The 12,186-nt window shown below is 43.4% G+C and overlaps 1 protein-coding gene across 1 annotated transcript in view; it reads right to left on the bottom strand.

Annotated features, from left to right (window-relative positions):
• Window positions 1-12,186, bottom strand: part of LOC126176441 (UPF0489 protein C5orf22 homolog) — a 148,167-nt gene that overhangs the window by 109,303 nt on the left and 26,678 nt on the right. The gene's annotated exons all lie outside the window — the stretch shown is intronic.

Raw genomic sequence — 12,186 nt, 5'->3', positions numbered from 1 at the left:
TAATGGCCAGCAACTCCGAGAGAATTCTGATACAGTGTTTTATCAAGTTTATTAAATGAGCAACTGAGGAAAAGTGAGGTCAGCATCTTATGAGAAAGCACGTCTTCAGTACACAATAAACGTGTAATGACTTCACTTTTTTTGTTCCAAAACCCACAGCATTTCTCGTTTCAACAGCTGTCGATGGCCCTTAAAGATTACCTTCTTTCATCGGAAAAGCCTGTAGTTAATGGAATAACACGGTAGAATGAAGTTTTGCATAATGACCACAGGGAAAAAATATTCTCCTCTTTGACTGCTGCCATTTGCCAAAGTATCGAAATGAGATCTCAAACAATTTATGAAATATGGCTTTATCGCTGGCGCATGAAATCGCAAATATGTTACATCAGATCAGTTTTCACGAGATTGATGACAGGAAGAAACCTCCAGCCAACTCTAAAGCAAAATTTTATATGCCAGCTAAATTTCACATGCGGCAACATTTCATGTGATGAGCATCATACGCAAAATCATAGCGAACCCTATTTCTAATTGCAAAATTTTTAGAATTTCGCGCAGTGTATTACTTTCATGAAAATATCACAATAACTATGGCCATTAACGAAATGATGAGATCATCATAATGAACCTGACATATAAAGCTACAAATAAATCAAAAAGGAACTGCTTTGAGTTTCTGTAAAATCGTTTTAGAAATATTGCAGGGCGCGCACGTCGATTCCGTCATCGCCGACTGGCCGAAAGCTGGCAAACGCTTGTCGGCATTCCCTTCTAAACAAACGAATGAACTCGTCCAGCATTTTGGACGAAAACTGGTTCAATACCCATCGGCCACCATATCCTGTGCGACCTATACCCATTGTTCCACAATTAAGCGATTGCGAAACAATCACTGTAATCAGTTACATCCATAAAATAGCTAGGAGTATGTGTACAGTCGATTTAAAGTAGAACTACCACATAAACTTAATCGGGTGTAAGGCAGATGCCATACAGATCCATTGGGAGAATCCTAAGGAAACGTAGTCCATCAACAAAGGAAGCATATTACAAACCCCCTCGTTAACTCAGTACTTGAGTATTACTCGACAGAATGGGATCTGCACCACATAGAATTGATAAAGGAAAGCCGAAGTGGCCGTGCGGTTAAAGGCGCTGCAGTCGGGAACCGCAAGACCGCTACGGTCGCAGGTTCGAATCCTGCCTCGGGCATGGATGTTTGTGATGTCCTTAGGTTAGTTAGGTTTAACTAGTTCTAAGTTCTAGGGGACTAATGATCTCAGCAGTTGAGTCCCATAGTGCTCAGAGCCATTTGAACCATTTTTTTGATAAAGGAAATAGAGAAGATCCAAAGAAGAACTGCATGTTTCGTTACAGATTCATTTAGAGAGCGCGAAAGTCTAACGGAGATGCACAGCCGATTGCAATGGTAGCCACAGCAAGAGATGTGTTCTGGACCACGGTGTGGTTTACTGTCAAATTTATCAACGCATAGGTTCCATATGAGTCAACCAGTACTTTGCTTCCTTCTATGATATATCTTGAAGATAACATTAGAGGAATTCAATACACAGAGGCTTACCAGCTATCGTTCTTCTGGCAAGTCATTCGCAACTGAAACCAGAACAGTGGGAATGGGATATAGAACTATTTATGGGTGTAGACATAATCAATCATCATCGTTTCCAAACTGTTCCTCTGCTGTCTTACATTTAGTTTGTTTCCATAACAAGCCACATATACTTCTCAGACATTTCGTTGGATAGCATTGTCTGACCAAATTCTCTCAGTTCTACACAACCTCGAAAATGTGGCTGGGAGCTATTTTTTTCCCTCTGTATCGGATCATGATATACAGAAGCAGATTGGTGGAAAATGTATTGTACGTTTTAGAAAAACAGGGAAGCGATATGCCATTACGAATCTAGTCGGGTAGTGTCACAGCGTTCGGAAGACATCTATATAAAATGTTCTTTTTGCCTCAGATTACATATTCCATGAGCGTTGTGGAGCCACTTCCTGGAGAGTATGAATAACGTAATGACGCGTCCGATTTAAGATTTCGACGACGGCTAGATCTCTTTCATGTGGAGTTGGTAGTACATATAATATTCCACTATGGAAACCGACCATGGTTCTATTGGAAATTTAATGGCCACCGGCAGAATGCCCCAGCATCGGGTTTAAACTCGTTAGGTTTCCCCACATGCAGGCACTGGGCTTTTAACTGGCCCCAAGAACCGTCATCTGTGGGAAAACGCTGTTTCGGTAAAAAGTAGCAACGCCTGGATCAAGTACCGTGGTTAACAAACTTTGGATAACAGGGGCTGCAGGCAGATAAATTGTTTTGTGGCCATCAACAGGATGTTCGAAAATTCCCGTTACAAACTTCTAGGACTTGCAGGGTGGAGTGAATACATAATATTTTGAATAGGAACCCACATCCGGAAACGTAATGTTTCCGTGCTACAGCCGTTTTAAAACATTTTTACTAGGTAGATATGCAATAGGGTAGCAGTGGAAGGGGGGGGCGGCAGTTATGTATCTTCGACTGATGTCGTTTGACGTCAATCCTACCTCTCTGACCTAGTTCGAACCTCATTCATGGGTTTGTGAGTGTTGGTGCAACATTGTTGAGTACACGTTTGCAGAATAGACCGACATGATTCTTCTGAATGGGGACGCTCATGGTAATGAATGAGCTGCTCGTCGCTTTAGTCAAGATCGATCGGCTTCGAGAAATGGTGCCTTCAGCGTCACCAGACGTGCGTGACTATGGTGATCCAAGGAGACATCGCGCACACAAATTGGAAGAGGCCGTATTGCATCAGGTTGAAGAGAGTCAGTCAACGAGTACACGAGCAATTTCTTTGGCTATTAGTGAGTGGAACTTTAAAACAAGTGATGTACTGGATCACGTCTAATCAATTACTTGTAAAAGTGGTCGCATTACCAACATGTTTCCAAATGGTTGTAGCACTGAAACGGTACGTTTGCGGATATGTGTTCCGATTCAAAATATTATCTACTCACTCTCCTCTACAAGTCCTAGAAGTCTGTAATGGGTATTTCCGATCATCCTGTACACAACTCATGGTTACCTCCATGCTGTGGAATATAGAAGCAAGTGTTCCACTGGGGCACCTTCATCCATTAAACGTTAGAGGATACATAGAGATGGAAAAACAGGTAACATCATTACTGCGCGCTTAGAGTACATGAAAAGGTCTGCTGCAATGACTGAGCGCTGTATGTGTTTCTACACGACGATGGCAGATTACAAATGTATCGAAAAGAACACGAAGTGAAGCAACCCTCTTCCCTATAGGATACAGTTCAGTAGGCTGCGGTGTCCTCGTCCGGGGAATGTTTACATAAGATGAAACAGCCCCTGTTTCAGCTGCCCTCGTCCGTCAACGATGATATTTCTAGTGATGAGGATGAGCCGACCCACTGTGAGCACACATTTGCTCGACAACAATATCCCATTAGAGTAGTTTGCCTTCATCAACACAACATATTCCCATCACGCTAGCGAACTGTCAGAGTAGTTCATTTAACATGCCTATACCCGAGGATGACGTACTTACCTGTGTTCTGCCGTCAACTGCTCTCGCGTGATGCTCCATTCATCTGGGATACGGTGAATCATTCATCTGGGATACAGTGAACAGGAATTAGTTTCGAAACTGATCACCCCATTTTCTCTTATCCGTTAGGGCTGATTAGCCATACCTGATCAGTACGATTCTTCTTCACTCCCACTGTTTTGCTCAGTTTGTCAATACGAACTACTGCCGTCATTAGCGATAACGAAGGTGTGTGTTACTAAACGCAACTAAAAAGTTTAACGTAGAGTGTGTGTGGGAAGAGCAAACACAAGGTGCCGGAATTCTGAAATGATGCTAATAAAAAAAATAAAAAAAAGAGTACTAAGCTAGGCCTAGCAAGAGAGGCCTCTACGGAAGTAGTTAGTGATTTCTGGCCGTAGTGGACGCTGCGTTGCTTCCCTGTCTCTGACACGAAGGATACGAGGCATACCGAAGAACGAAAAATATCGTTTGTCCTGCAGAAGAAGTAAAGCAATAATCTTTAATAATCATTCCAATGTGCCACACTTCCTTAAGACTTAAGTTAAAAATCTGCAAAAATACTTCCGTCATCAAAGTTAATGGAAAAGTGCACTGCATAAGTCTCCAATATTATTCAATACATTCGACGTTTTCATTAGTACGCTTGGCTAACAACGAATGTATCCCTTACGATGAATACTTGCTGCGTATTAATTGCAGGTAATTTTTCAGTCCAACAAATTTTACAGCTGCTCAAGGTAGTTTCCATATTGGATACATTATATTTAACAGCAAGACGATAAAGTCGGTCAGAGGAGCGATGGAGAAACCTATGCTGTGCAACTAAGTATTGACAGGGCTTGACAGCATTACTGGAGCCTATTCTTGTCATGCAATCACTCCAGTACAACAAAACAAAGCAAATGACTGGCAAAACGTCGAATATTCGACGATGTAAGGATTTTCCTTCTTGCAGTTAATAAATCACAAATAGCGCCAGCTATCACATACATACAAGCTGTTGCAAAGTCACAACAGTCACAAGTAAAATTACACGAATCCTAAAAATTTTAGAAAATGATGAATTTGCTGTAAATCTTCACAGTACGATGCTGTTACTTGTCGTTTACTTTCGAATAAATTTCATATGACAAATGCATTTTCTGCAAAACTGCGAAAAGATGCAGTCGTAGGTCTACTGCCGCCGAAAACAAATGCACTTGCTTCTCAAAACATGCAGAGCAAATATAAAAGTCACACAGTACGTCACATCCAAAAATTTCGGATCACGTTCACCAACACTAAAGCAGAATGGCTGATCAGGAAGCAACAGTGGTTACCCACATGTTTAGATGTTACTAATATAACTGTAATTAACTTGATTTTAAGTGCGCTATGACTGTGTCCGTACTAAGTGTGGACAAATGACAATGTAGTCTAGCAAGACTGCTACGGTTTTCTATATCTTAAGACATTCAATGGTGTACCACGCGCACCACATCGCCATCCTGTTCCAATCGCATGCGTGGCACAGGAAGAAACTTTCACAGCAAGCTTCTGTAAAAGCCCCAACTACTCTGATGTTAGTGTCATGTCAATTTCTTAGTATACTCGAGGCCGTGCTGAAAAGTAATGCCACCGAATTTTTTTACCTGAAAACACAGAAAACTTTTCAAATAAAAAAAACGTTATAAACATTGTACTTCTTTTTTCTTCAAGTAATACATATTTATTTTTCAACGTAGTCATCCTGGCGACGAACACATTTCTCCCAACGAGAGACCAGTTTGTTGACAGTGTAGAATGTTATGCTTTGGAGCCACAGCCTCACGTGTGCTTGTACGCCCTTCGTCACTATCAAAGTGTAGACCTCGAAGGCGTCCTTTGAGTTTCGGAAGCAGATGAAGATCGGATGGGACCATGTCGTGAGTGTATGGAGGATGATCGATGACAGGGAGCCTAAAGCGTCGGATTGTTGCAGATGTCGCGGCGTTCGTGTGAGATCTGGCATCTTCACGCTCAAGGAGTGGGTGCTCCATGAGTGGACGAACTCTTCGAGTTCGAAACTCGAATACAGCTCGCTGTTTGTCACACACCGATACACTACACTGAAGCGCCAAAGAAACTTGTATAGGCATGCCTATTCAAATACAGAGATATCTAAATAGGCAGAATATGGCGCCGTGGTCGGCAACACGTGTCTGGCGCAGTTGTTAGATCGGTTACTGCTGTTACAATGGCAGGTTATCAAGATTTAAGTGAGTTTGAACGTGGTTTTATAGTCGTCACACGAGCGATGGGACACATCATCTCCGAGGTAGCGATGAAGTGGGCATTTTCCCGAACGACCATTTCACGAGTGTACCGTGAGTATCAGGAATCCGGTAAAACATCAAATCTCCGACATGGCTGCGGTCGGAAAAAGATCCTGCAAGAACGGAACAAACGACGACTGAAGAGAATCGTTCAACGTGACAGAAGTGCAACCCTTCCGCAAACTGCTGCAGATTTCAGTGCTGGGCCATAGACAAGTGTCAGTGTGCGAACCATTCAACGAAACATCATAGATATGGACTCTCAGAGCCGAAGGCCCAGTCGTGTACCCTTGATGACTGCATGACACAATGCTTTACGCCTCGCCCTGGGCACATCAACACCGACATGGGACTGGTGAACTGGAAACATTTGGCCAGGTCAGACAAGTCTCGTTTCAAAGTGTATCGAGCACATGGACGTATACGGGTATGGAGACAACCTCAAGGATCCATGGACCCTGCGTGTCAGCAGGGGACCGTTCAAGCAGGTGGAGGCTCTGTAATGGTGTGAGGCGTGTGCAGTTAGTGTGATACGAGACCCCTGATAGATCTAGATACGACTCTCACAGGTGATACGTCCGTAAGTATCCTGCCTGATCTCCTGCGTCCATTCATGTCCGTTGTGCATTCCGACGAACTTGGGCAATTCTAGCAGGACAAATGGATACTCCACACGCCCAGAATTGCTACAGAGTGGCTCCAGGAGCACTCTTCTGAGTTTAAACACTTCCGTTGGCCACCAAACTTCCCAGACATTAACACATTGAGCGTATCTGGGATGCCTTGCAAGGTGGTGTTCAGAACAGACCTCCACCCCTGGTACTCTTACGGATCTATGGACAGCCCTGCAGGATTCATGGTGTCAATTACCTCCAGCACTACTTTAGACATTCGTCGAGTTCATGCCATGTCGTGTTGCGGCACTTGTGTGTGCTCACGGGGGCCCTACACGATGATAATTATAATGGCGTGTGACGAGGGCCTCCCGTCGGGTAGACCGCTCGCCTGGTGCAAGTCTTTCGATTTGACTCCACTGCGGCGACTTGCGCTTCGAAGGGGATGAAATGATGATGATTAGGACAACACAACACCCAGTCCCTGAGCGGAGAAAATCTTCGACCCAGCTGGGAATCGAACCCGGGCCCTTAGGACTGACAGTCCGTCGCACTGACCACTCAGCTACCGGGAGCGGACCTACCGCCTTGTTACACGCTACAGTTCGAAGCCCTCTAGCGGCAGAAGGCTGTAAAGATGTAGAATATTAATACCGTTCATTTAACTTAAAAGCTTTAAATCTTTTGCATAAAAAACTTCGAGAGATTACTATTTGGTACTCCCTCGTAGAAGAAAGTAAGAAATTGACAAATACAATACAGCAATGGTGACCCCCTTAAAAGAACAGACTGGCCGCTTTGGATCACTGTAGGTGGTAGTGATGGTGGATAGTGTTTAACGTCCCGTCGACAAGCGGTCATTAGAGACGGAGCCCAAGCTCGGGTTAGGGAAGGATTGGGAAGGAAATCGGCCGTGCCCTTTCAAAGGAACCATCCCGGCATTTGCCTGAAACGATTTAGGGAAATCACGGAAAACCTAAATCAGGATGGTTGGAGACGGGATTGAACCGTCGTCCTCCCGAAGGCGAGTCCAGTGTGCTAACCATTGCGCCATCTCGCTCGGAAGGATCACTGTAGATAGCACCAAGCGGTCATATGACGCTCCATCACTGACGTAAGTTATGACAGTAAAGTAACGTGTGTGTAGTACAATTTACTACGTGATAACAGTGACTCATAATAACTTTTACGCTAATTGACGTCACAGGTTTCATATCACCATCCAAGTCGTTTTAAATGGCTTATGATACCTGACGAAGGTCTGAGGACTGCAAGTGATATTTATCAGCAGCTTTTGGCGTGGAAATAATACTGTTTTTTTTAATACTTCACGAGCTGTCGTGCACTACCATCACAAAATATAATGTGATGTGATGTGTATGCGCCATTCAGTTGTATGGCAGCAGCGTAGTAAGAGGTAGAGACGTGACAGAATAGCGGAAAGGAGTTATCTTGTCTGGACGTGCCCATGACCACATAGTAAATAAAGCTGTCAGATTTGTCGATGTATGAATGCAGACTGCGCAATGTATCTAAAAGGAATAGTGTAGACTCGCAGCCATGTGAAGAGTGGTCGTAAGAAGCTCCTAACCAACATAGACCGGAAACGAGCGGCATACCTTCTAAATGACCATCAGTTTCAAACTGGACAAGAACTGTTTCTGCAGTGAATGCAAGTCTATCTCAAACAATTCTCGAGAGAACATTGTGAACGGAATTGTTATGATTTGGGGGAGCTTTTCCGTGCCGTGACTTGCGCCCACTCGTTCATTTTCAGCGGCAGTTCATGCAAAATTTTACCAATATGCTACAAATTTACAAAAATTGAACAGACTGTGTGAGCAAGACTTAATATTGCTGCGATACTGGTTTTATGTAAACCACTAAGATCAAGTATGTTGTTTATATGTTTATGATTTCAGTCACATTTTTGTATTAATGCTGTAATATGTCCTAGATCTGTCATTTTCCTGTACTCCCACGTCATTGTTGCCAAATAGCAGACATGGAAATCAAAGAAGATGCTTTGCAAAAATCACACCTGCAGAAACAACTCGTTTCAAACACTTTCACGCTAAATTTCCTCGTGTACTCGCTTCTTTTTCTACCTGTAGCCTTTTGACCTGCAAGGGTAGTAATCGTAACTAAATTGAATACATGAATTTTACATATATAAACTGAACTATTTAAATTTTAGAATTAATAGTTTAATATTGCGAGGAATAAAATAAAATGGACAAAAGTGATGGTAACGGTGGGAATCGAACCCAAGCCAATCCACTGCGAGTCAGTAAGCACCACTGGGCCATGGCACCATTACGTCGACTGCTCCTCAATAGTCCCTCATAATCTTCACTGGAACACAATACTTCACATGCACTTTCAGAAAAAGATACTGAGCTAGAGCCAGACGTCGCCACATATCCTGCTTGCTTTATAGAGCAGGGAAGTCTCAGACCTCCATATTCTGTAACGACTGGTGGCTTCGCCGTTTTTCAACCGCTTTCCATAATACAACAGTAGCAAGCGAATAGCCGATAAGTTTCGCTGTTTCCGAGATGCTCGGTCCCAGGCGCCCGGCCATAACAAGATGCCTTTTATCAGGGTCGCTGGTGTCAGTGAATTTCCCCATTTGCGAAAGCGACATTCAATTTCACTGTGGACAGTGATCATAATGTTTATCCACAACGAGTAATTACGTCGAGGTGCAGTGTTCGCTAAGTTATAAAGGACAATATAGCAAATTTTCTGACATACACAAACAATATCTAACGTTAATTGTTGCCAAATTATGGCGAAGACTTTTTAACTGAATAATGTACTTTTTCTATGGCACTGCATAGAGGCTTTCAAGAGGACTTCAGAGACACGGCTTTTGTGGAACTTGGCCAAACAGTACCAGCGTAACAGCGTCGTGAACCACCGTTTCTTGGAAAGGTCCGATAAACGTTGGATCTACTACACCAAACGTACACAAATATGTGACTCAGGTACAGTTCGTGCCTGTGCGCTATTACTTCATCATCTATGCTCTGCCGTTCTAGCAACAGGACAAATCTCTCCTGCAGCAATCCAGAGCTTCACACTGTATATGACAGTCGATCAAGTTGATATGATTTTAGTTTATGGTGGAGCTCGCCAATTTGAGTAACAGCACAGTTTTATGCTGAAAGGTATCCTGGCTGGGCCAAACTCCCCTCTATCTGTCCTTGCAAACAATATAAAAAAGTTCAAGAATCTGGAAAAGTGAAGAATAAAACACCATTACTTATGAAAGTGTTCTTGTTGTTTGGAGGGACAGCATCTCACAAGAGCATATAGCATCCGATAAGCACATCCTGTCACGTTGCAAATACCTGCAGCCTCCTCTGTTCCCATCCCCAGTGCACAGGTACCCTTTGCCATTGAACACAAACTGCTTGAGGAGTTACCACAGGAAGGACACAGGCTTTTTCAGTCAACTGTTACGGCCAAATACCTTGCGACGCTGCCCGCACCGGGCACCGCGTATAACCTCAAACACTGCCGGCCTTGAGGTAACTAAGTAATAGTAGATAAATGGGTGGCCATCCTAAGTGCAACTTTTTCGTCTGAAGTATAGGAACACAGCCCCCCTTAATGGTGAGGGGGCCCTCGTGCGATGGCGACCTGATTCACACTACGCACATCCCCAACGCCGTCAATAAGCCTGTTGTCCTGTGATGAAAAAAACGCTTATCTAACGTTGACACAGCTCTTCCTTACAATCTGTTAAACGTATTTCTCAGAAAGATCGGTCCCATCTGGAACAACAACGAAATTCCAGAGAACTGTACAAATGGTTTGCAGTGTCTTCATTAAAATGCGTATCTGCGAGCACTTCAATTGGCTCGCTGGGGTATCATCGCCAGCAAAAGCTGCACAACGCTCGCATCCTTCAGAACAGAACTGAGACCTATCTTGACTGCGGGTTGTTTGTGTAAAAGGGCAGCTACAACTTCTCACGAAACTTGGTCAGCACACCGTTCTAAACATGGGACTGTAACGAAATTGCGACTATAATAAATGTCATCAGAGTAAAGAAAAAGAGGGAATTTGAACACTGAAGAAAAAAAAAACATCTATGTTAAGCAGTTTCTTTCAGATTGATGGATAAATTACACATCCTGAGAGCGTCACTCGCGTTCAGTGCCTGTAAGTAAACTGTAATGCATATGTGTATTAAAATCATTTTAGACACGTGAAATAACATAAATACCATTAGCAAATACAATCTTTCATGCCATTGGCTCACATGTGGGTAAGGAACACAAACATTTTTTGTTTGACACCAACAAGCTATAATTGAAGAAAACTAAGCTGTTTTGTCCACTATGACAGGTCCGGTTTTACAAAACAAATCGTGAGAGCCTGTCTTGTAATACAATCCGTAAGATTTTATCACCCCCTCCCCCCCCCCCCCTCTCTCTCTCTCTCTCTCTCTCTCTCTCTCTCTCTCTCTATCTATCTATCTATCTTAGCAAACAATAGCCGTCCACGTGTTGTCACAGAGCATATTGCATACACACGTATCACTCCACGGGGCTACATGCCAGTGCTCGAACTTGTTCGCACAGATCTGCACAAAGTTTTGGCGTCTGTACTGGAGGAAAGTCCTATCCAACAGACTATTAATCACACGAGAGGAATCCTGTATTCCTCCTTCATAAGCAGTTTAATACAATGTTTTTTCGGTTGTAACACATTCAATCAATTTACATCACCACCATACACTTCTAGACTTCAAGCTCTGTGTCAGCTGCAGGTAAACCGACAGTAACACATTCTGACTCTGTGGCTCTCACAGAAAGCTGAACATCATGTGATGTAAACTGTACAGCTCACACAACAAACAAATAAAACACAGAGGTGTTGTTTATCAGCGACAAAATATGTGAAAGACATTGCGACATATGAGAACTGGATGAGCTTGCGGTATTGTAGAGCACTTGCCTCTGCTATCTGAAGGTGTACTGATAATCTCTTCTACAGCGAAAGTGTAGCAGGCATCTAATCAAGGCCACATCAAACTAGTCTTGTAAAACACAAGGGTCTGGTACATCAAACTAGTCTTGTAAAACACAAGGTTCTGGTACTATGTGATACAAACACCAAACGAAACGCGCACCGTATCACCTGTCAATGCTGTAGCTACCATGCCATAGAAAGTAGCTCAAGACCAGAGCATTGTAACTGGCATTCAGATCAGATGAATTCGGTGGTTAAAGAGCGTTCGTCAAACGATAGCATGCTCATTTACTACACCGGTCTGACTCAGTTCATTACATTAACATGGCACTACAGTCCTAGTGAAAGAGGATGAGGTAACTTATTCAACCTAAGAATGTCGCCATCTCCTGAGATGGAGAGGCACCAAACAAAATCAAACTGAATGACGGATGAGTCTTCTAAAATGGAATCCATGGTCGCTACACTTCCCGTTACTTTTGAGAGGGTTAATATGCGGTTGATTTCTCTCTCTGATTACAACATTGATCAGTTGGTGAAGAGTCTGTATTACATTCCGAGTATAGAGTATTACAGAGAGGTCCGCAGCTCGTGATCGTGCGGTAGCGTTCTCGCTTCCCGCGCCCGGGTTCGATTCCCGGCGGGGTCAGGGATTTTCTCTGCCTCGTCATGACTGGGTGTAGTGTGACGTCCTTA

This window comes from Schistocerca cancellata, chromosome 3, assembly GCF_023864275.1.
Source record: "Schistocerca cancellata isolate TAMUIC-IGC-003103 chromosome 3, iqSchCanc2.1, whole genome shotgun sequence".
Taxonomy (NCBI): Eukaryota; Metazoa; Arthropoda; class Insecta; order Orthoptera; family Acrididae; genus Schistocerca; species Schistocerca cancellata.
Note: the sequence above shows the minus strand (reverse complement) of the source record. Positions and strands in the feature narration are given on the sequence as shown.